This window comes from Phyllobates terribilis, unplaced genomic scaffold (assembly GCF_046119375.1).
Source record: "Phyllobates terribilis strain yellow unplaced genomic scaffold, ASM4611937v1 Scaffold_1__5_contigs__length_1240528914, whole genome shotgun sequence".
Classification (NCBI taxonomy): Eukaryota; Metazoa; Chordata; class Amphibia; order Anura; family Dendrobatidae; genus Phyllobates; species Phyllobates terribilis.
Window position 1 is genome coordinate 1,223,006,467 of NW_027362761.1, and position 25,618 is coordinate 1,223,032,084.

The window sequence follows — 25,618 nt, forward strand, 5'->3', positions numbered from 1 at the left end:
GTACACAACCATCAGATTCACAATGTTTTATTGCTATTTAATAATGAGTAGTGTGCACTTATTTTATATTCCTTGGCTGTAAAATACAATGGCTTTCACTGACCTCATCTTATATCATCCCTATGATAGTCCCCCTGTTTGGCTGCATTCAATCATGTGATGTAATAGCTGCAGGGAATTAAGAAGAAGCCCGATCGCCCACCAATTATTGCCATCAGCCAAGCCCATTCTCTTTGTAATGCAACCTTCAGCAGTGTGTGAAATGTCCTCAGCCATTTTATTTCACTCTTCGTAAATCAAATAAAAATAGTTAGAATTTTTCAGAACCTGAGAATTCAGGAAATTCAAAGCAAAGTCTATTTGTAGCAGATGGATCTGCTCATTAATATCTACTTTTGGACTGCCCGTAGACTATAAGACTTTTGTGGTTTTAGGCCCAAATGTTTTCAGATAGGAACAGTCCTAATTGGGTCTCCATCTAAAAGCGTACAATCTGCGATAAGTCTTGCTCCAGCATACCGCTGCACAACTAGCTGTACCCCAACCTACTGTACCCTCACCCATCCCTTGTAGATTGTTTGTGCGCCCTCGCGGGCAGGAACGTCTCTCCTCTTGTACCAGTTGGTGACCCCTTTTGACTAGTGAAGAAAGAGCATGCTTGCTACTGCTCGGTGCTCGCCCAGGGTTTTTTCGGGGTTGCTCGGCAGGAGCTAGGGTGTCTTCCCTGCATGTTTGGCGCTGTTTACAGAGCCAATGAACATGCAGAGATTGCCTGCCACTCACTGTAATGCCATAGTCATGTTGGTTGTGGTATTACAGTAATTGGCTGGCTGCACAGCGTCATCGGGTCTATATTAGACCTGGAGCCGCCATGCTCATCACAGTCATTCTGGAATAAGACAGTGTAGATAGAGGTGCTCCTTAGCTAGGGCTTGTTTCTAGTTAGTGTAGGTGTACCAAACTATATTAGAGACACATATCCATCTCAACAAACAGTCCTTCTGAGGACTACTCTATCTGCAGAGATATCAGGCACGCAGAGTATATAGGCAGGTAGGGTATATAGCAGACTGCAGTACACATAGCATAAGAATTTTGTCTGCTGCTGCTGTCAGATATTTGTAGAAATTGGCCCAGGTCTCAGGGGCCAGGAATCTTTTTTTTTGGGATCTTAATCCTCATAATTTGCTTAAAAAGCAATCCAGAGAACACAGTTTTTCTGCGCCATTTGCTTGTTGGCACTGCAGAATACAGCCAGGTCCTTTCCATATTACAGCGCTAAAAATCAAGTTATTTAAAACTGTGGTTTGTCCCTCACACGGATCACATACAATTGTGCTTAATATACTGCCATTTCTGGCCTCCATTAAAAAATTGTTTCAGTGTGTCAGTGAAGCAATTGACACCAGTTTGCTGTTCAAAATAGTTACCTACAGGCCAGATATTTAAAACTGTGTTTTCTCCGTCACACGGATCACATATACGTTTTCAGAAAATACTGCCATTTCTGGCCTCCATTAAAAAAAAATTTCAGTGTGTTAGTGAAGCAATTGACATTAGTTTGATGTTGAAAATAGTTACCTACAGGTCAGCTATTTAAAACTGTGGTTTGTCCGTCACACGGATCACAGATAAGTAAGCTCCAAATTCAGTCATTTGTTGTGAGCATGGAAGATATCGTCCTCCATTTAAAATAGGCAAGGGACATGGCAAGGGATGAGGAACTGGACGTCATGGTGATGGTGCATGCAGAGTTCGAGGCCGTGGGCAAGCTAAAATTGTGCCACAACAAACTCCCACATCTTCTCGCTCGACCTTCCTGTCCCAATTAATAAGGTACCGCAGAACACCACTATTGAACACAGAGCAGTGTGAAAAGGTCATTGGTTGGATAGCAGATAATGCTTCCAGTCACTTAGCCACCACAACCACCACCTTGTCTTCCACACGGTCAAGTCTCAGTTGCTGTGAGTCTGGACCACATATTCCTCACCCTGAACCTCCTTTCTCCCACCATACCGAGTGCCCAAAGATAACCAAACCCACACTTGGATACTCTGAAGGGCTGTTCACTTTTCCATTTATAGATTTGGGCCTCTCGCCCGGTCCACTTGTAGAAGGGCAAGAGAAGATCGCATGTAGCAATGTACAAATATTTGAGCAGCCACGAAGGCGACAGTGGGAAAGTGTCATGAGAGATGGACGATGATGAGACACATTTGCCAGAAAGTCAAGAGCAGGTCCAGAGTGTGGAAATGGAAAATGAGGTGGTGGATGATATAGCAACTGACCCAACCTGGCAGGAGCACATGGAGAGCGAAGAGAGCAGCACACAGGGGGAGGGAGGCAGAGCACTCCAACAGGCAGGGAGAAGCAGTGCTGTGGCCGCAAAAAGAAGGAGGGTAACCGTTTCCCATAACACAAACAAGAAGGAAGTTGCCAGTACAACTGTTAGGTCTTCCCAAGTCTGGTTGCTTCTTCATGACTCTACCGATGACCCCAAAAAGGCTATACGCACCACCTGCCAGAATCAGCAGGGTTGGCTAAACGACCAGCCTGACCATGCGTTGCTGACCATGATTAGGTACATGGCAGCAAAGCACTCGATTTCGTGGGCCAAACCCCAGGGTCCAGGAACAGTGTCAGCAGGTTGAACCACTGCTTCCGCTGTTGTGCATGCAAGCCATTTTCCTGTCCATGGTGCATGCGAAGATGCCTCCTGCCCTGCAACTGTCATTGCATACTCTCAAGTAGCAGCATCAGGAAGCACGTCCACGTCCTTGTCACAGAGCAGAGTTCAGTTGTCCATACCCCAGTCCTTGGAACACAAGCGCAAATACGCAGCCAATGCCCCACAGGACACAATACTATATTCCCACATTTCACAACTGCTTGCGCTAGAAATGTTGCCTTTTAGGCTCATGGAGACGGAAGTATTCCGCAACCTTATGGCGGCGGCCATTCCTCGGTACTTGGTCCCCAGCCGTCACAATTTTCTCCCGGTGCCGGTGTGCCGTCCCTGCATTACACAAGTGTCCTAAAACATAAGCTGTGCCCTTAACAACGCAGTTACCGGGAAAGTCCACCTAACCACGGACACGTGAACAAGTGCTTGTGGGCAGGGATGGTACGTCTAGCTGACGGCACACTGGGTTAACATAGTGGAAGCTGGGACCCAGTCGGACCTTGGGACGGAACACGTCCTCCCGATGCCAAGGATCGCAGGTCCTAGGTCAATCAGGATTGCCCCCACAGTCTACAGCTTCTGCACCTCATCCTCCTCAGCCCCCCTCCTCTTCAGCCTCCATCTCCGAAATGAACACATCAGTCACAAGCTGGAAGCACAGCAGCACTGCCTCGGCCAAGCGGCAATAGGCTGTGTTGAATCTAATAGACTTAGGTGACAAACTGCGCAATGCTGAAGAATTGTGGACAGCTCTGAAAGAGCAGGCATATCTGTGGCTCACACCGCTGAAACTACAGCCAGGCACGGTCGTGTGTGACAATGGCCAGAACCTGTTGCGAGGCGAACTCACACAGGTACCATGCCTGGCCCATGTGCTTAACCTTGTGGTTCAGCGATTTCTCAAATCCTACCGAGAGCTGCCGGATCTACTTGTCAAAGTACGCCGCCTATGTGCCCATTTTAGAAAATCACCTACAACTTCCGCCGCCCGTGCCGTGTTTCAGCAGCATTTGCACCTTTTCACACCCACACAAGGGTATACGCTTTCTGATTATGGCTATTTGCTCTTGTCCTCCTTCTTCTCCTCATCCTCATCCTCCACCACCATATCACCAAGGTGACCATGGTCATTGATGCAACACGCACAGAATTTTTTTTTGATGCCCGTAAAAAAAAAAATGTATACAGTATGTTCATGTATACCCCCAGGGGTAAATGTTTGTCAGCCCATTCACTTAGTGCATGGGCATTAAAATTATAGGAGACCCACTCCTTTCTAATGGGAACATTTTTTTATGAGGCCCTCTAAGTCTTTTCCAAGGGACATTGGAGTGCCTCCCAATTTTTGACAACCCTTGCATTCGCTGCATAGGCCAACATAATGGGAGACCCACTTCCTAATAATGGGAACATTTTTTAATAAGGCCCTGTATGTCTCTTCCAAGGGGCATTGGAGTGCCTCCCAATTTTTGGCAGCCCTTGCATTCACTGCATAGGCCAACACTATGGGAGACTCTCTCCTTTCTAATGGGAATTTGTCGTTACTGTGGCCTTGATCTATGTGTCTTTAAATTGTTATTCTGGTTTTTCCAAAATTTGGTTAGCCGTTGGACTCACTACATACCTTATAACTGTATAGAAGATTCTCTCCTTTCTAATGGGAACATGTTGTACTAATTACTGTGGCCCTGCTCTATGTGTCTTTAAATTCTTAGTGGGGTTTTTCCAAAATTTGGTTAGCCGTTGAACTCACTGCATACCCTATAACTGTATAGCAGATTCTCTCCTTTCTAATGGGAACATGTTGTACTCATTACTGTGGCCCTGCTCTATGTGTCTTTAAATTGTTAGTGGGGTTTTTCCTAAATTTGGTCAGCCATTGAACTCACAGCATACCCTCTAACTGTATAGCAGACTCTCTCCTTTCTAATGGGAGTTTGTCATTACTGTGGCCCTGCTCTATGTGTCTTTAAATTCTTAGTGGGGTTTTTCCAAAATTTGGTCAGACGTTGGACTCACTGCATACCCTATAACTGTATAGCGGATTTTCTCCTTTCGAATGGGAACATGTTGTACTCATTACTGTGGCCCTGCTCTATTTGACTATAAATTGTTAGTGGGGTTTTTCCCAAATGTTGGCAGCCCTTGCAGTCACAGCATTGGCATTACCACTATAGGAGACCTGCTCCTTTATAATGGGAACATTTTTTTAACTGAGACCCACCTCTATGTCTCTTGAAAGGGGTATTTGGTTGTGTCCGAATTTTTGGCAGCCCTTGCAGTCACTGCACACGCAATAACAGTATAGGAAACACACTCGTTAATAATGGGAACAACAAAACAGTCGGCTGATGGCTCTCCAACAATAGCGAGGGACGGCTGCTGGCCTTTTAAGAATAGTAAGGGCCGCCTGATGGCCCTATAAAAATAGGCTTTGTGATTTTCAGGGTCCCTCCATCATAAATGAAACAGGATTAGTCTGATGATGTGTCACACACCACATTGCCAGATAAGGATGTAAAATGTTAAAATGACATTTTCCAGTGAATGCATTTGTCTTAAAAAATAAAGTAAAAAAAAACAGTAGGATCTGTTTTTAGTGTATAAAACAGAGTCGCCAATGTATCCTCAATGTAATCACATTTTTCAGCTCCCGCAACTCCTCCTCCATCTCCAAAATGACCACATCAGTCATAAGCTGAAAGAACTGCAGCACTGCCTTGGCCAAGCGGCAACAGGCTGTGCTGAAGATAACATGCTTAATTCTTAGGTGACAAACCGCCCAGGGCTGCAGAATTGTTGAAAGCTGTGGCTCTCACCGCTCAACATACAGCCAGGCATGGTCGTGTGTGACAATGGGGGGAACCTCGTGGTGGAGAAATGACAGCTGGAGTAGATACGGTTTCCCTCTATGACAGTCCTTTCTCCGAGCTAAAGAATATGGCTGTGGTGAAATACAGCTCCCACTGAGAAACTGTTTCAGATTGAGAAACATTGGGCCCACCAGGAGATTTGATTCTGAGTGCTTCTTTCTCCCCCACTCAAGAGCCCCATAGAAGCTGCAAAGTTAGCGCTATCATGAACTCTCCTGATGTAGAAGCCAGGGCACACCAGATGTTTCTCTGGTGGGACCGTCCAACCCTGCTGAGTAGCAGTCCTGGCTAAGAAAAGTGTGTGGGAAGCTTCCCGGACATTTTATGGCTGCTTTTTTACTGCGGTGGAAACACACACAAACACAGGGAGAACATACAATATCCTTGCTCATTTTGTCCTTGCTTGGATTTGAACCCAAGATCCCAGCGCTGCAAGGTTTCAGTGCTAACCACTGAGCCAATGTGCTGCCTTTCACCCTTTGATATCTAACAGGCTGGAGAAACTTGCATCTACTGCCACTCTATCTTCAGCTCCTTTGTGAGAAACTACTGTATTTGGGCAGCCACTCAGTCTACCAAATAAAAGTCCTGAAATTGGGGATGGTTTCACTACTGGTACTGGGGTCAGTGCTAATACCATGGCGTCATACCATATTTAATTGGAAATATATTTGGCTGGTAGGAGGCATGCAGATTCCCACAGAAAATTACCAGCAGTAATGTTCAGTATGGATACCCGTTGCCGCCGCCATAAGATTGTGGACAGCTTCCGCCTCCATGAGCCTTAAAGGCCACATTTCAAGTGCAAGCAGCTTTCAAAGATTTGGCTGTATAGTATTTCAGCGTGTGAGTGGGTGGGTGGCTGGCTGCACTCTTGCGCTTGCATTCCAAGGAATGAGGTAGGGACAACTGAACACTGCACTGGGACAAGGATATGGACGGTGATTGTTGCAAGTCTGCAATGACAGGTGCATTGCGGGAGTCATCTTCGCATACGCCAAGGATCACTTATGATGTGCACACTTTTAGGCAGTGACCTTGGAGTCAGGGATGCTTCCAGAGATCTTACCCATGCTGTTCCCATGTCTTTTCAGCACTGTATGCATGTTTCTGATGATTTGTCACACACTACATGGCCAGATAAGGTTGTAAAATGTTAAAATGACAATTCCCAGTGAATGCATTTGTCTTGGTTGAAAGCACTGCAAAATTGCAAAAATGCATCAAAAACGCTACGTGTGAACATAGCCCAAGGTGTGGAGGAGTATTTTTGTTTTTGGTTATTTATTTTGTCTTATATAGAAGTCAATACCCTGGAAAGGATGTTCCTTAACATATTTCCCTAGAAAATCCATTTTGGATACGTTTTTGTATGTTTTATTGTGAGTCCGTAAAAGTGGTGTAATACCTATGACAACATTGTTCACAGCAGTGACCTGGGAGTCACATATGCTTCCAGGGGTCTTTCCTATGCTATTTACATGGCATTTGAGCACTGTTCCCATCGCTTTTGGCAATTTTTAGGCCTTCTGCAGACCTCCGGGGGGAGCAGCCTGAAAAATGTGCTTTTTTCATAGGTCCATCAGGTGGCCTTTACTATTCTTAAAGGGCCAGCAGTCAGCACTCATAATTCTTAGAGAGCCATCGGCCGGCTATGCTTTATTGTTCCCATAACTAAAGAGTGTTTCTCCTATACTGTTATTGCGTATGTAGTGATTGGCAGGGCTGCCCAAAATTTGGGTGCAACCCAATAGCTCTTTGAAAATTTGGATGCAACCCAATACCACTTTGAAGAGACTTAGAGGAGGGCCTCCTGAAAAGAATGTTCCCATTATAAGGAAGTGGGTCTCCCATACTGTTTGCTTATGCAGTGAATGCAAGGGCTGCCAAAAATTGTTAAGCAATCCAATGCCCCTTGGAAGAGACGAAGAGGGCCTCATGAAAAAATGTTCCCATTATTGGGAAGTGGGTCTCCCATAGTGTTGGCCTATGCAGTGAATGCAAGGGCTGGCAAAAATTTTGAAGCACTTCAATGAAATGCCCCTTGGAAGAGACGCAGAGGGCCTCATGCAAAAATGTTCCCATTATTAGGAAGTGGGTCTCCCATAGTGCTGGCCTATGCAGTGAATGCAAGGGCTGCTAAAAATCTGGAGGTACTCCAATGTACCTTGGAAGAGATGCAAAGGTCAGAGGGCCTCCTGAAAACAATGTTCCCATTATTAGGAAGTGCGTCTCCCATTGTGTTTGCCTATTCAGTGAATGCAAGGGTTGCAAAAAATTTGGAGGCACTCCAATACCCTTTGGAAGAGATGTGGAGGCCAGAGGGCCTCATTAAAACAATGTCCCCATGATTAGGAAGTGGATCACCCATAGTTTTGGCCTATGCAGTGAATGCAAGGGCTGCCAAAAATTTGGAGGCACTTCAATGCCCCTTGGAAGAGACGTGGAGGTCAGAGGCCTTCCTGATAACAATGTTCCTTTTATTAGGAAGTGGGTCTCCCATACTGTTGGCCTATGCAGTGAATGCAAGGGCTTCCAAAAATTTTGAGGCACTCTAATGCCCCTTGGATGAGACGTGGAGGTCAGAGGCCTTCCTGAAAACAATGTTCCCATTATTAGGAAGTCGGTCTCCCATAGTTATGACCTATGCAGTGAATGCAAGGACTGCCAAAAATTAGGAGGCCCTCCAATGCCCCTTGGAAGAGTTGTATAGGGCCTCATGACATTTTTTTCCCATTATTAGGAAGTGAGTCTCCCATAGTGTTTGTTGGCCTATGCAGTGAATGCAAGGGCTGATAAAAATTTGGAGGCACTCCAACTTCCCTTGGAAAAGACGTGGAGGAGGGCCTCATAAAAAATGTTCCCATTAGAAAGGAGCGGGTCTCCTATACTTGTAATGCCCATGCACCACGTGTATGGGCTGACAAACATTTACCCCTGGAGGGTATACATGAACATACTGTATAAAAAAAAAATTTCACGGGCATTCCAGATGAAGATGGAGGTTGAAGAGGAGCAGGAGGCTGAGGAGGATGAGGTGCAGGAGTTGTGGACCGTGGGGCCAACTCTGATTGACCTAGGGCCCACAAATTGGCACCAGGAGGATGTGTTCCATCCCAAGGTCCGCCTGGGTCCCGGCTTCCACTATGTTAACCTAGTATGCCATCAGTGAGATGTACTGTCCCTGCCCACAAGCACTTGTTCATGTGTCCGTGGTTAGGTGGACTTTCCCAGTAACTGCATTGTTGAGGGCAGGGCTAATGTTGTGGGACACGTGCTTGTGTAATGTGGGGACGGCACACCGGGTGAAATAGTGGCAGCTGGGGACCGAGTACCGAGGGATGGCAAACGCCATCAGGTTGCGGAAAGCTTCCGTCTCCACGAGCCTAAAAGGCAACATTTCGAGCGGAAGCAGTCATGGAATGTGGGAATTTAGTATCGTGGCCTGTAGGGCATTGGCTGCGTATTTGCGTTTCCTTTCCAAAGGACTGTGGTATGGACAACTGAACGCTGCGCTGGAACAAGGATGTGCTTGCTGATGGTACTAGTTGAGATTGTGCAACGACAGGTGCAGGGCAGGATGCATCATCATGTGCACTATGGACTGGGGATTGGCTTGCACGCACAACAATGGAAGAAGAAGTGATGTCACCCGCAGAAACTGTTCCTGGAGCAATGTCCTACATAGAACCCCCTAGTCTTAATGTATTGTATTGTGATTACTCTTGGCTTCAATGCAGAAAGGGAAAGCCCTTATTATAAAAAATGAGGGTGTAATATCCCTTAGATGGCCCTCAGTCTGACCCTGCCTGTCAGCAGAGATTGGCACCCATTTTTCCTGCGCAATGACGCCTCAACTCATCAACGACCTGTGTGTCGAGTCAAATGTTTTGCTGGCCTCCATTGATGTTGAGGCTTTATACAGCAGTATCCCCCATGATATGGGGATCAGAGCCACTGAATTATTTTCACGCTCTAAGGGCAGATATTTAATTTCACACAACCAATTTGTACTGAAGCGCAATTATTTCTTATTCAACGGCAGGTTCTACCACCAGCCCAGAGGCACGGCTATGTGGAGCCCTTGACCCCCTCCTATGCCAACCTGCTCCTGGGCTGGTGGGAGGACACTATAGTGTTCAAGGATTAGCCAAGGTCCTGATGGGGACCTGAGATCCTTTTCTGGGGGCGCTACATTGATGACGTTCTTAAATTAGGGTCAGGTGATGAAAAATCATTCACCAACTTTGTAAGAGAGTTGAACTTCAATGATTTAGGCATATGGTTTATATCTGAATGCATTTCCTGTCCAATCAACTTTTTGGATATCAAAATTAAGAAAGATAGTGAAGGCCGATTACAAACTCAAATATACCGTAAACCCACCGCCACCAACAACTTATTAAAGTGGGACAGTCATCACCCCTTGAGCCTTAGGAGAGGGATCACAAAGGAACAATACTTGCGCATTCGGTGGCACTGTTCCTCTTCACAGAGGTTCTTTACCCAAGCTATGCAGGGTCAGACTGAGGGCCATCTAAGTGATATTACCCCCTCATCTGTTGTAATAAGGGTTTACCCTATCTGCATTGAAGCCAAGACTAATCACAATACAATACATTAAGACTAAGGGATTCTATGTGGGACATTGTGACATCCAATCATTTTGTCTGCAACTCACTTATTACTGACTTATACTAGCCAATTGTTACTAATATAGTGCAAGCAGATTGTTAGAACCTTGCTCTTAGGTTTTTTCCTTTGCTGGTCACATGACCTTGTTGGCCTATTTAATCCTGCTCCGCCCTTCTGGCTTTGCTGGACTTCATTGTATAACTACTTTCTAGCTAGCCTGTGCTCTGTATCTAACTCTGTTAGTTTGCTTGGTCTACGGACCTCTATGTTCTATATATTTTGTTTGTTCGTCTGTCTGCTACTATTTCTGTTAGGAGGTGTCCCATTTTCCTCCCAGTCCTTAGTACTTGTAGGGATTCCTTCCCCACATCTATAGGTCTCCGTACAGACTAGCTTAGGACTTTAGCAGGTCTGATCGCAGGATCAGGTTCCCTGTTACATCGTAGGGATTCAGCTGAGTTCTATCGTAGGGACAGATCTCCTCTCTTTCCTTAGCTCTGGTAGCAGAACATAACAGTAAGTCCAGCCTGCAAATTCTCTAAGGAAAGATTTTTCTGTTCCATCATGGTGTCGGTTCAGGATTTGGCTCATCGCCTGCAGGGACTCTCTCTGGAGGTGGCCGAGCTCCGTCAGCACGTGAGTAACTGTCCTGGAGCACATTTCTTGGAGCCTAAGGTATGTTTGCCGGATTTATTTTTTGGTGAACACCGAGAATTTTTTTCATTTAAAAATGCTTGCTTATTGTTTTTTCGTTTGAGACCCAAGTCCTCTGGGGATGAATCCCAGCGCATAGGGTTCATAATGTCACTTTTGCGCAAAGAGCCTCAGGAGTGGGCCTTTTCTTTGCAACCTAGTGATACATGCTTCAGATCAGTGGATAGTTTTTTTTCTGCTTTGGGACTATTATATGATGATCCTGACCGTGTCGCATCAGCTGAGACTGAGTTGAGACGTTTGAAACAGGGATCAGGTAATGTGGAAAAATATTGTACTCATTTCCGTCGTTGGTCTACTCAAACAGGGTGGAACGATTCTGCTCTGAAAAGTATATTTATTGCTGGGCTCAATGAAAGGGTTAAAGACCTGCTAATTGCTTATCCTACACCTGAAGATTTGCAACAGGCTATGCAATTAGCTATACGGGTGGATAGGAGACTGCGTGCAAGGGTTAATGAGAGCAGATCCTCTGCTATGTCAGTTTCTGGTTATGAGAATGTGTGTACTAACAGTGGTGAACCGATGGAGATTGGATCGGTGGCACCTCGCTCTCAAGAAAAAGACTGTAGATTTTTTGAAGGCTTGTGTTTCTATTGCGGAAAATCTGGTCATTTGATTAAAGGCTGTGAGCTTCGTATGAAGAAAGAAACAAAAATGGTCAGTCATGCCTGTATTGCCTGTTTAAATTCCAAGGGTGTATTTTTAGCTGCTTCCACGATTGCTCAGGAAAAATTAATGGAATTTCGGGTGTTTGTTGATTGTGGGTCTACTCTGAATGTAATTGATGGGGGATTCTTGGAAAGACTCAATTTAAAACCCGAACCTTTATCATCCCCCATTGCTGTGGTTTCTGTGGATGGTTCCCCTTTGAAGAATATTACTCTCAAGGTCTGTGAATTTCCTCTCACTATTAATGGTGTTCACCATGAGAAATTGGATTTGGTAGTTTTGAATAACTTGCCTTCTCCAGTAATATTGGGATTGCCCTGGTTAAAATTTCACAATCCTGTACTGGATTGGTCTACTAGTGAAATTAAATCCTGGAGCCATAAATGTTATGACAAGTGTTGTAACGGGCGTATTGCAGCTTTGGATAGGGGAGAATTGCCTGTTCCTATTCAGGATTTTTGGAGAGTTTTTTCTGAGAAGGAATCGCAGGTTTTGCCTCCCCATAGAGACTATGATTGTTCTATTGAATTTGTCCCTGGAGCGACTCTTCCTAAAAGTCGTTTATTTAACCTTACTATTCCTGAGAGGAAGGCTTTGGAGGAATACATACAGACAAGTTTGGCCGCCGGTCACATTAGGCCTTCTAAGTCTCCTGTGGCGGTTGGATTTTTTTTTGTAAAAAAAAAGGACGGCGGTTTACGTCCTTGTCTGGATTTTCGTGAGATTAACAAAATTACTGTATGCAATCCTTACCCACTGCCATTGATTCCTGATCTGTTTAACCAGTTAATGGGGGCCAAGTGGTTCTCTAAAATTGACCTTAAGGGGGCATACAATCTGTTGCGCATGAAGGAGGGTGACGAATGGAAGACTGCTTTTAACACTCCTGTGGGTCATTTTGAGAATCTGGTTATGCCTTTTGGTCTTACTAATGCTCCTGCATTTTTTCAGAATCTTATTAATGACATCCTTAGACCTTTGATCGGCAAAAATGTGGTTGTGTATTTGGATGACATTTTGATTTATTCGCCGGATCTGGAGTCTCATTGGCGGAGCGTACGTGAGGTATTACAGTTATTAATGGACAATTCGCTTTTTGCTAAGCTGGAGAAATGTGAGTTCGCTGTACAGAGAATTAGTTTTTTGGGTTACATTATCTCCAGCGATGGTTTTGAGATGGACCCGGTGAAAGTTCAAGCTGTACAGGAATGGCCTAGGCCTATTGGTTTGAAATCGATACAGAGGTTTTTAGGTTTCGCCAATTATTACAGAAAATTCATAAAAAATTTTTCTAGTATTGTCAAACCTCTGACCGATCTCACCAGGAAAGGTGCTGATGCGGTTCAGTGGTCTTCTGAGGCCATTGAAGCTTTTGTGTATCTCAAGGAGAGGTTCACCTCTGCTCCCATCCTTATGCAGCCTGATGTGACTAAGCCGTTTTTGGTTGAGGTTGATGCTTCCTCTGTGGGGGTTGGCACAGTATTGTCTCAGGATAGCGGGGATGGATTACATCCCTGTGCCTTTTTTTCAAAAAAATTTTCGGAGACTGAACTGAATTACGATATTGGTAATCGGGAATTATTGGCTATTAAACTCGCATTTGAACACTGATGCCACTTCTTGGAAGGTGCGGAATTTCCCGTTCAGGTTCTTACGGATCATAAAAATCTGATATATCTTGATGCTGCCAAGCGCCTGAATGCCCGTCAGGCTAGGTGGGCACTGTTTTTCTCGCGGTTTAATTTCTCCGTTACTTACATCCCTGGTACTAAGAATGTTAAGGCGGATGCCTTGTCTCGCAGTTTTTCTCCCATAGTCGGTGCTGAGAAAGAGGAGAACATTTTACAAGAAGGTGTTGTGATAGCTGCTTTGGACTCCGTTTTGGAAGATGAGATTCTTAAAGCACAGGAGAATGCCCCATCTAACACTCCTCATGGGAGGTTGTTTGTGCCTGGGACCTTTAGGAGAGATTTGTTTGTTGAGTGTCACGAGTCTCGGTTGGCAGGTCATCCCGGAATCTCTGAGACCAAGAGACTGGTGGGTCGCAGTTTTTGGTGGCCTGGATGGCAGAAGGAGGTCATTAAGTGGGTGCGTCAATGTACTATATGTGCTAGATCTAAGTCCTCACATACTCCTGCTGCGGGGTTGCTTTGTCCTTTGGAGGTTCCCAGTGCTCCTTGGACACATTTGGCTATGGACTTTACAACTGACCTTCCCCCCTCTGAGGGTTTTACTGTCATCTGGGTGGTCGTGGACCTTATTAGCAAGATGTGTCACTTGGTTCCCTTCGTCAAACTGCCCTGCGCTAAAACTCTCGCTAAGGCCTTTGTCAAGGAAATTGTCAGACTTCATGGCGTTCCTACTGACATTGTTTCTGATAGGGGTCCTCAGTTCGTGGCTCGTTTTTGGCGTGCCTTTTGTGACAGGTTGGGAGTTCATTTGTCGTTCTCGTCCGGATATCATCCTGAATCTAATGGCCAGACAGAAAGGAAAAACCAGGATGTTGAGCAGTTCTTGCGTTGTTTTGTGGCAGACAATCAAGAGGGGTGGTCTGAGTTTCTGCCACTTGCTGAATTTGCTCTGAACAATCATACATCTTCTTCTGCTGGTTGTTCGCCTTATTTTTGTTGTTCTGGGAGACATCCGTCGTTTGGGTCGTTCTCCAAGTTGGGATCTGCCGTGCCTGAGGAGGAGAATTTTTCCGGTGACTTGGAGAGAGTTTGGACGGATGTGCGTGGTAATCTTCAGGAGGCCAACAGAAAATCTAAAGACTACTTTGATAGGAAACGACAGGAGGTTTTGTTCGCTGTTGGTGACATGGTTTGGTTGTCCTCTAGGAATCTGCGGTTGAGGATTCCTTCTAAGAAATTGGGTCCCAAGTTTGTAGGGCCCTTTAAGGTTCTTCAGGTTGTCAACCAATCTGCTGTTAGGTGGGAGGTTCCTACCTCCTGGAGAATTAATCTGGTATTTCATGTCTCTCTGTTAAAAAAAGCTGTTGTGTCGGATGGTGACGCCTCTGCCTCTGTTCCTCCGGTGGTGGAGGACGGGGAATATGAAATTTCTCGCATCCTTAACTCTAGACGGTATAGAGGTAGTTTGCAGTATCTTGTGGCCTGGAAAGGTTTCGGACCCGAGGATAACTCTTGGGTGAGGTCAGATGATGTTTCCGCGTCCAGACTTATCAGAGCGTTTCACAGGAGATTTCCTGATAAGCCTGGTCCTAGGGGATCCGGAGGATCCTCTTAGAAGGGGGGGTACTGTTAGAACCTTGCTCTTAGGTTTTTTCCTTTGCTGGTCACATGACCTTGTTGGCCTATTTAATCCTGCTCCGCCCTTCTGGCTTTGCTGGACTTCATTGTATAACTACTTTCTAGCTAGCCTGTGCTCTGTATCTAACTCTGTTAGTTTGCTTGGTCTACGGACCTCTATGCTCTATATATTTTGTTTGTTCGTCTGTCTGCTACTATTTCTGTTAGGAGGTGTCCCATTTTCCTCCCAGTCCTTAGTACTTGTAGGGATTCCTTCCCCACATCTATAGGTCTCCGTACAGACTAGCTTAGGACTTTAGCAGGTCTGATCGCAGGATCAGGTTCCCTGTTACATCGTAGGGATTCAGCTGAGTTCTATCGTAGGGACAGATCTCCTCTCTTTCCTTAGCTCTGGTAGCAGAACATAACACAGATATTGTTAGAACCCTCCTGTTTGTTTTTTCCATTTTGTGTTTTGCTGTCACGTGACCATCTGCCTTTATATTCCAGCTCTGCCTTTTTGGCTGTGCTGGACTTCAGTGTTGTTTGACTGTTTTGCTAGCCAGGTGTTTCTGTGCCTTTCTCTGTCAGTTACCTTGTTTCTTTTGGGACCTTTAGTACCTTTTTGTCAGTTTATCTTTTTGTGTTCTGCAGCAACTTTCTCTGTTCAGGAGGTGTCCCATTTTTGTTCCAGTCCTTAATTCTTTTAGGGACCCCTTCCCTCTATTCTATAGGTCTTCATTCAGACTAGCCTAGGACTAAGGCGAGTCCATTTGCATGGAACAGACAGCCCACTACATCATAGGGAATCAGCTTAGTCCTACTGTAGGGAAAGCTTTCCCCTTCTTTCCTTAGTACTTGATGCAGATCATAACAGTAAGTCCAGCCCAAAAAAAAATTAAAGGAAGAAATATTAATGCGGGGATCAGTATGGATTCCTTCCAGGATTTGGCTCAACGCTTGCAGGGGTTGACTTTGGAAGTGGCCAAGCTCCAGCAACACATGAGTAGCTGTTCCGGAGCGCATTTTGTGGAACCCAAGGTAGGACTGCCAGATGTTTTTTTTTGTAAACAGCAAGCTCTTTTTCCTTTAAAAATGCTTGTTTGTTATATTTTTGTTTGAGACCAAGGTCCTGTGGGAATGAATCACAGCGCATTAGTTTTATTATGTCACTTTTGCGCAATGAACCACAAGGGTGGGCCGTTTCTCTTCAACCTATTGATCCATGCTTGAGATCGGTAGAAAAGTTTTTGTCTACTATGGGTCTATTATATAATGATCCTGATCGAATCTCATCTGCTGAGGCAGAACTCAGGCGTTTGACTCAGGGGTCAGATGATGCTGAGATTTATTGCACACACTTTAGAAGGTGGGCTTCTGAAGTCAGATGGAATGATCCTGCTCTGAAATGTCTATTTCTTGCTGGTCTGAGTGAAAGGGTTAACGATTTGCTAATTGCAATTAGCTGTTCGTGTGGATAGGAGACTGAGATCTAGGCAGAGTGAGGTAAAGACTACTGTAATGCGAGTTCCTAGTCGCCAGAAAATCTGCTCAGACGGCGGAGAACCGATGGAGGTTGGGGCAATGTCACTCCGCTCTCAGGAAAGAGACTGGAGGTTCGCCGAGGGATTGTGTCTTTATTGTGGTAAAGCTGACCACTTGATTAAGTAAGTTTAAGTAAAGAAAAAAAGGTCAGGTACGCCCGTATAGCTTGTTTTCACTCTGCAGGAGTATTTCTTTCAGGGAGTACTACTTTGCAGGAAAATTTGATTGAATTTCAGGTATTTGTGGATTGTGGTTCAACACTTAATGTGATTGATAAAGACTTTTTGGAAAAACTTAAATTGAAATCCAAACCTTTGTCATCACCTATATCTGTGATTGCAATTGATAACACTCCTTTGAAATGTATTACTCACTAGGTTGCTGCATTTCCCCTCATTATCAATAGACATTACCAAGAAATTTTTGACTTGGTTGTATTTGATAATTCACCCTCTCCGGTCGTTCTGGGATTGCCTTAGTTAAAACTGCACAATCCTTTGGTGGACTGGTCTATTAATACAATAAAGTCTTGGAGTCCGAAATGCTATGATAAATGGTGTAATGGTCGCATTGCAGCTGTGGGAAAAGGGGAATTACATGTACCTATTCAAGATTTTTGGAGGTTTTTATCGGAGGAGGAGTCACAAGTTTTACCTCCTCATAGGGATTATGATTGCGCCATTGAGTTTATTCCGGGAGCTACTCTTCCCAAGAGTCGCTTGTTTAATCTGACTATCCCTGAAAGAAAGGCCTCGGAGGAGTACATACAAACTAGCTTGGCTGCTGGTCACATTAGACCTACTAAGTCGCCTGTGGCAGTTGGATTTTTCTTTGTTAGAAAAAAGAACAGGAGTTTGTGTCCTTGTCTGGATTTTCGTGAAATTAATAAGATTATTGTACGCAATTCCTACCCATTGCTGTTAATTCCTGACTTGTTTAACCAGTTAGTGGGGGGCAAGTGGTTCTCTAAAATTGATCTCCGGGGGGCGTACAATTTGTTACGAGTGAAGGAGGGTGATGAATGGAAAACTGCTTTTAACACTCCGGTAGGTCATTTTGAGAATCTGGTGATGCCTTTTGGTCTTACCAATGCACCTGCATTTTTTCAGAACCTTATTAATGACATCCTGAGACCTTTGATTGGTAAGAATGTGGTTGTGTATTTGGATGACATTTTGATTGTTTCACCAGATCTGGAGTCCCATTGGCAGAGTGTACGTGAAGTTTTGAAGTTATTGAGTGATAATTCACTCTTTGCTAAGCAGGAGAAATGTGAGTTCGCTGTGCAGAAAATTATTTTTTCGGGCTACATTGTCTCCAGCGAGGGCTTTGAGATGGACCCGGTGAAGGTTCAGGCTGTGCAGGAATGGCCTAGGCCTATTGGTTTGAAATCTATTCAGAGATTTTTGGGTTTTGCCAATTATTACAAGAAATTCATTAAGAATTTTTCTGTCATTGTTAAACCTCTAATCGATTTCACCAGGAAAGGTGTGAATATGGTCCAATGGACTACTGAGGCCATTGAAGCGTTTAAGTACCTCAAAGAAAGGTTCAGTTCAGCCCCTATCCTTATGAAGCCCGATGAGACCAAGCCTTTTTTGGTTGAGGTTGATGCTTCATCGGGGGGGGTCAGAGCAGTTTTGTCTCAGGAGAACAGGGATGGAGTACATCCTTGTGCCTTCTTTTTGAAAAAAATTTCGGAAACCAAATTGAATTATGATGTTGGAAATCAGGAGTTGCTGGCTATTGAACTCGTGTTTGAACAATGGTGTCATTTTTTGGAAGGCGCTAGATTTCCTATTCAGGTTTTCACAGATCATAAGAATTTGATCTATCTGGATGCTGCCAAGCGCTTGAATGCCCGTCGGTTTAATTTTTCTGTTACCTATATCCCTGGTACTAAGAATGTTAAAGCCGATGCTTTATCTCACAGCTTCTCTCCTGTGGTCGGTGCCGAGGAGGAAGAAAGCATTTTACAGAAAGGAGTTGTGGTGGCGGCATTGGACTCCGTTTTGGAGAATGAGATTCTAAAAGCTCAAGATGATGCTCCATCTAACACTCCCCATGGGAGGTTGTTCGTGCCTAGAACCTTTAGGAGAGATTTGTTTATGGAGTGTCATGAGTCTTGTTTGGCAGGTCATCCAGGAATTTCTGAGACTAAGAGACTTATCAGTCACAGTTTTTGGTGGCCTGGATGGCAGAAATAAGTCATCAAGTGGGTGCGTCAATGTACTTTGTGTGCTAGGTCAAAGGGCTTTGCCCTCTGGAGGTTCCTAGTGCGCCTTGGACGCATCTCACAATGGATTTTATTACTGATCTGCCTGTGTCCGAGTGTTTTACTGTCATCTGGGTGGTCATGGACTTTTTTAGTAAGATGTGTCATTTGGTTTCTTTCATTAAGTTGCCCTGTGCCAAGACACTTGCTAAGGCGTATGTTAAGGAGATTTCCAAGCTTCATGGCGTTCCCACGGATATTGTTTCTAATAGAGAACCTTAGTTTGTGGCTCGCTTTTGGCATGCTTTTTGTGACAGGTTGGGAGTCCATTTGTCATTTTTGTCTGGGTATCATCCTGAGTCTTATGGACAGACTGAAAGAAAGAACCAGGATGTAGAACAGTTTTTGCAATATTTTGTGGCGGACAATCAAGAGGTGTGGTCTGAGTTTCTGTCTCTTGCAGAATTTGCTCTTAACAATAATACATCCTCCTCAGTTGGGTGTTCTCCTTTTTTTTTGTTGTACTGGGAGACATCCGTCTTTTGGTTCGTTCTCCAAATTGGGGTCGGCGGTGCCAGAGGAGTATAATTTTCCGGTGATTTGGAGAGAGTTTGGACTAATGTACGTTGCAACCTCCAAGAGGCTAACAAGAAGTCCAAGAAGTATTTTGACAGGAAATGTAAGGAGGAGGTTTTGTTTACTGTGGGTGACATGATTTGGTTGTCCTCAAGGAACCTGCAGTTGAAGATTTCCTCTAAAAAACTGGGTCCTAAATTATTGGGTCCATTTAAAGTGCTTCAGGTTGTTATCCCATCTGCGGTTATGCTGGATGTCCCTACTTCCTGGAAGATTAATCATGTGTTTCATGCCACTGTCACAGTTCCTCCTGTGGTGGAAGACAGCGAATATGAAATTTCACATATCTTGAATTCTAGATGGCGTAGAGAGAGATTACAGTATCTCATCTCCTGGAAGGGTTTCGGTCCTGAAGATAACTCGTGGGTAAGGGCGGATGATGTCTCTGCTCCTAGGCTTGTTAGAGCTTTCCACAAGAGGTTTCCAGATAGGCCTGGGCCTGGAGGATCCGGAAGATCCTCTTAAAAGAGGGGGTACTGTTAGAACCCTCCTGTTTGTTTTTTCCATCTTATGTTTTGCTGTCACGTGACCATCTGCCTTTATTTTCCAGCTCCGCCTTTTTGGCTGTGCTGGACTTCAGTGTTGTTTGACTGTTTTGTTAGCCAGGTGCTTCTGTGCCTTTCTCTGTCAGTTCGCTTGGTCCTTTTGGGACCTCTAGTACCCTTTTGTCAGTTTATCTTTTTGTGTTCTGCAACAATTTTCTCTGTTCAGGAGGTGTGCCATTTTTTGTTCCAGTCCTTAGTTCTTTTAGGGACCCCTTCCCTTTATTCTATAGGTCTTTGTTCAGACTAGCCTAGGACTAAGGCGGGTATGTTCTCTAGGAACAGATTAGGGAATAGGGATTCAGCTTAGTCTTACTGTAGCTTTCCCCTTCTTTCCTTAGTACTTGATGCAGATCATAACAGATATTCTGCATATATCTATAATTTACAGCACTAATTAAATTGTGTCATAATTGTCATACACCCACTGATACATCTTTCTAATGTTGCCAGATATACACAATATTCTCTTTTCCCTGTCTAGTATTAGGCCCCTATAGGGATAGAAGTGAAAGCTGCCGAGGAGCTGGGGCACCACTGGCATTTTTATATATGATTATCACCTGGGTGGTTTGTTCTTTATAGATTTTATTAAATATCTATTAAAAGTTACATTTTAATTCTGCATTTATTTTATAAGGTATGAATTGTAAACAGTGATTTCTTGTTGGTGTTTACGTACTGAGGCATCACTTGACTGTGCATTGATCTTTGGCTCCCGGTCCAGCACAAACTGTCTCACCTCCAGAGGGCAAAGATGAAGAAACTGTTCCTTGACTATCGGATCCTTCAGGTCTTCGAAGGTGGTAACTGACAGTCCTTGGACCCACTGCTCAAAGTTGGTTCTGAGCCCTTCCACCACATCATTGTAGCTATCATGTGGTCAATGTTGGAGGGCTCTGAACTTTTTCCAGTAAACCTCCGGAGTCAGCTAGTAATTTTTTATCAGGGCCTGCTTGACGGCCTCATAGTCTCCATCATGTTCTCAAGGGGGGGAACAAACATCTCCAGAGCTTTTCCTCTGAGCCCTGGGGTTAAATATCTGGCCCACTGGGCTTCAGGCAGCAGAAACTGTCTGCAGGCTTTTTCAAATCCCCACAAAAATATGTCCAAGGCTCCATCATTTTTCCATTACAGGGAAATGCTCAGGATGGGTTTTAAAGCTGATGGTGCTGCTGGACTCATTTCTTGATGGGGTGGACCTTGACAGCTAGATTAAGGCCAACTACAGCTGCTCATCTTGCCACTTTCGCTCAGCAGCCTTTCGGTCAGCTTGGGCCTGATGCTCAGCAGCCTCTCGGTCAGCTTGGGCCTGGCGCTCAGCAGCCTCTTGGTCAGCTCGGGCCTGGCACTCAGCTCTCTCAGCCTCTCACTCCTGTAATTTCAGGATCAGATGCAGTCGTCCATCACAGTCATCTGCAGCGAGCTACACCAAGGCCATTTGCAGGTGGGGGTCCACACTACCCTGGCTGCGGGTATAGCTGGCAATCACAGGTGGGACCCCGCAGCAGCACCATCTAAGCCTTGGCTGGATGCCCCATCATCAGGGCTTTGCTGTCGGACTGTTTCTGTGGCACCTTGCAACAGTTCAGCAATCATTTGGGCCTTCTTTTTGCTCATGGAGTCAATCTGTCTCAGCTCACAAAGGGCAGTGAGAGTGGCCTTTGACTGCTGGGTATACCAGGGCTCTTCATGTGTAGCCATCGTTGCCAAATAAAAGATAGGATAGAAAAACCAGAGAGGGGAGGGGATGCAACTGCTACCTGTACCGTAATGCAACTGCTACCTGTACCATAATGTCCCTGATAAAAAATATTAAAACACTGAGTCTGATTTCTTTAAACTCTGCACAGAATTCTTGCAAGAACCATGCAAGTTTTTAGTGACAGGAATGATTGCTTAATCCAGCCACTGATGTTCTGTAATATCCCACCGCTTGCCATCAATTTGTCAGGTATTACACAGAGATGACACAGAGGAGATCACTCAATATCTCACCGTTGCCATTACTCTGTCACGATTTTGTCAGGGATACACGAGCACACATTCCCGACTACTCACTCAGGTATCAGCAAGCGACCAATGTGGTCACACCTATGGATTACAATGCATGTAATATGTGTATATGCCCCCGGTATGGTCACTGTCAGCTCCACTATAGCCCAATTATTAATATTATTCGCTGCCACCACCATCCGGATTTGAAATAGAATGCCTACGTTCTGGTAGCATATGGCTTCGGAGGAGGGAACAATTACAGCACAAAAGAAACAGAACTATTAAATTTTATATTTAATCCAAAAGGGAGACAGTTTACAAAAAATATACAAGATTTTATAAAATGCTACAATACAATACATATCCAGTTACACAAATAAAACAGGATAAAAGAAGAAACTTACTATACATTCGCAGAGGCGACTCAATATAGTAGGAAGGGAGCTCTCCTATGATATCACTGTTATCAAACAGGATCCGTTGCTTAGGAAACATATACTCCCTGCAAAGAATGCTCATCTATCCTGGATTCTCTAATACCTAAGGGGAGACCTACCCACACACCCTCTGTGCTGACGTCACTTGGGATGGACTCTAGCCTGCATATTTTTATTAAGAGAACTGTTTTTGGGATAACTTATCGCTGGTTGATCCCAGAGGCCCAAAGGTGACACCATATTTTCTATTATGATTTTAGTTTCATTTAGAGACCACACATGGTATAGTTTTGATCTGCTAATTTGTTACTTATCTGCCACAGCCCCCCGGAGGGGCTTACAGCTACAAAAAATAAGCATCTTGTTCCTTGGCTGACCCTACCACTTAAAAATGTCTGGTCCCATCGTTATCAGAATTATTGAATTTCCCATATTCCATTTTTCGTATCGGTGCCCAAAAGTCTGGAGACTTTGGTTAAATTCCCTTTGAAGTCCTGGGAATGAAACTTCCTCAGCTACGTGTAAATTGTTGCAAGCCTGCATTTAATCATCCCCTGCCTCTGCCAGGGAGAAAGACCCTCGCATTTTAATTAGGTTGCTTCTCTTCTTCGCTGGCATTTGTTAATGGGGCACTTCACAGGCGCGAGTTAATTGCATACAGACAGAGCTCTCAGCTCTCCTCTTGTGACAAATGGTGGATAAGGGAGGGGTGAAGAGGGGCTTGGGAGAAATGGTTAAAATTTTCATAATATTTCCCTGACAATCATAATAAATACAATGTATATAACATCATAAATATGGGTGGACACATACAAATAGACCCAATAGGTCTGAAATATCACAAAGTGATCTGAACAGAATAGTAAATAGATATTAAATATAACCTATAATAGTAATTTCCCAAGGAAGTCCCTTAGCCCTATTCACAACAAAACCTAAAATATAAGGTAGTTTCAAAATATTTTTTGGACTTTTTGTCTAGCAACAGAAAAAAATAAAAATTTTCACTCTGAAAACAGCTGAAGTTCACCACCACTAATGTAGTAGCTGACGTATAGCAGAGTGTATGATGATTGCCACACAAAAAAATTGTTTGTGGACTCTGCCTAGCAAGACAAAAGATCTATTTTTTTACTTTGAAAACAGCTGAGGTTCACCGCCATTAAAATAGTAGGTGGATTTTAGCAGACTGTATCACATTTGCCACACAAAAAAATATTTGGTGGACTGTGGCTCTTGCTAGCAACAGAAAAAATATTTTTTTTACTCTAAAAACAGATGAATTTCACCACCACTAAAAGCACTAGGGGGCTGATAGCAGAGTGAAACTTCTGAGTGAAAGAAAACTTTTTGTTTTCATTTGCTAATGTGATCGTGCAAGCTGTGTTAGCCCAGTTTGTCATTTTTTGATGGGTGAACTTCAGCTGTTTTCAGAGTAAAAAGAAGATGTTTTCTGTTGCTAATCACAGTCCACAAAAGATTTTTTTGTGTGGCAAACGTGATACAGTCTTCTAAAAGCCATCTACTATCTTAGTGGAGATGAACTTTAGCAGTTTTCAAAGTAGGATCACATAGTCTTGATTCCATGTAAAAAGGGAAAAATTATACCGGCTAACACAAAAAACCCTTTTGTCTATTTATCTTAAAAGGTAATCTTTAATAGTCATACTTAACACATATAACATACAACAAGTGCCCATAAAAAGTGACCTAGTGCAGGTAGAACTGTTCATTTATCATGATTATTTTTATAATTATTTTTTCTTTTTACACACCTTATTGCTGACGACGATAGTCTTCCACTACTGGATATATAATTTATAGGTGTGAACTTGGACAAAAACAGCCTATACACAATAAGTCACTAAATCTCTGCAGGATGATCTTCTCCTGATGAACCATCAAACAACGGGGAAATGCATTGAGGAGTTTGGAGGAATGATGGGGGCAACCTGAATACTTATATAAGATAAGTCCTATTTTTGATCATGTCATTATCATGAAAAAGTATTTGGAATGGAGTATCAGTTTACCACATAAATGCAAACTGTGAGTGGGATTAGCATTGCTAACTATAGGAATATTATACTGGAATATGTGAATATATTTGATTAAGGACTACTGGTATAAGGCTGCACCCTTGATATATATATACTAGATGGTGGCCCGATTGTAACGCATCGGATATTCTAGAATATGTATGCGGCAGACCGGGCGCAATCAGTAGAGCGGTGTTTAAATTTGGCGCCAAAATCATTGATTGGTCGCGGCCGGCAACTGCGACCAATCAGCAAAGCGGTGTTGAAATTTGGCGACTATATCGCAGATTGGTCACGGCCAGCGGTCGCGACTAATCAGCAGAGCGGGGTTTAAATTTTGCGCGAATAATGCTGATTGGTCGCGGCCAGCGAACGTGAGCAATCAGCAGAGCGGGGTTTAAATTTTGCGCCAATAATGCTGATTGGTTGTGGCCGGCGGTCGCGATCAATCAGCAAAGCAGTGTTTAAATTTGGCGCCAATAATGGTGATTGGTCACGGCCGCGACCATTCAGCAGAGCGGTGATTAAATTTAGCCGCAATAATGTTGATTAGTTGCGGCCGGCAATTTGGCGCCAACAATGCTGATTGGTCCCGGCCAGCGAACGTGACCAATCAGCAGAGCGGGGTTTACATTTTGCGCCAATAATGCTGATTGGTTGCGGCCGGCGGTCCCAACCAATCAGCAAAGCGGTGTTTAAATTTGGCGCCAATAATGGTGATTGGTCACGGCCGCGACCATTCAGCAGAGCGGTGTTTAAATTTGGCAGCAATAATGTTGATTAGTCGCGGCCGGCAATTTGGCGCCAACAATGCTGATTAGTCGCGGCCGGCAACCGCGACCAATCAGCAGAGCGGGGTTTAAATTTGGCGCCAAAATCGCTGATTGGTGGCGGCCGGCGTTTGCGACCAATCAGCAGAGCGGGGTTTAAATTTGGTGCCAATAATGCTGATTGGTCGCAATCCCCGTCCGCGACCAATCAGCAGAGCGGTGTTTAAATTTGGCACCAAAATCGCTGATTGGTCGCTGCCGGCAACCGTGACCAATCATCAGAGCGGGGTTTAAATTTGGCGCCAATACTGCTGATTGGTCACGGCCCGCAACCGCGACCAATCAGCCGAGCAGGGTTTAAATTTGGCGCCAATACTGCTGATTGGTCACGGCCGCAACCATTCAGCAGAGCGGTGATTAAATTTAGCCGCAATAATGTTGATTAGTTGCGGCTGGCAATTTGGCGCCAACAATGCTGATTGGTCGCGGCCAGCGAACGTGACCAATCAGCAGAGCGGGGTTTACATTTTGCGCCAATAATGCTGATTGGTTGTGGCCGGCGGTCCCAACCAATCAACAAAGCGGTGTTTAAATTTGGCGCCAATAAT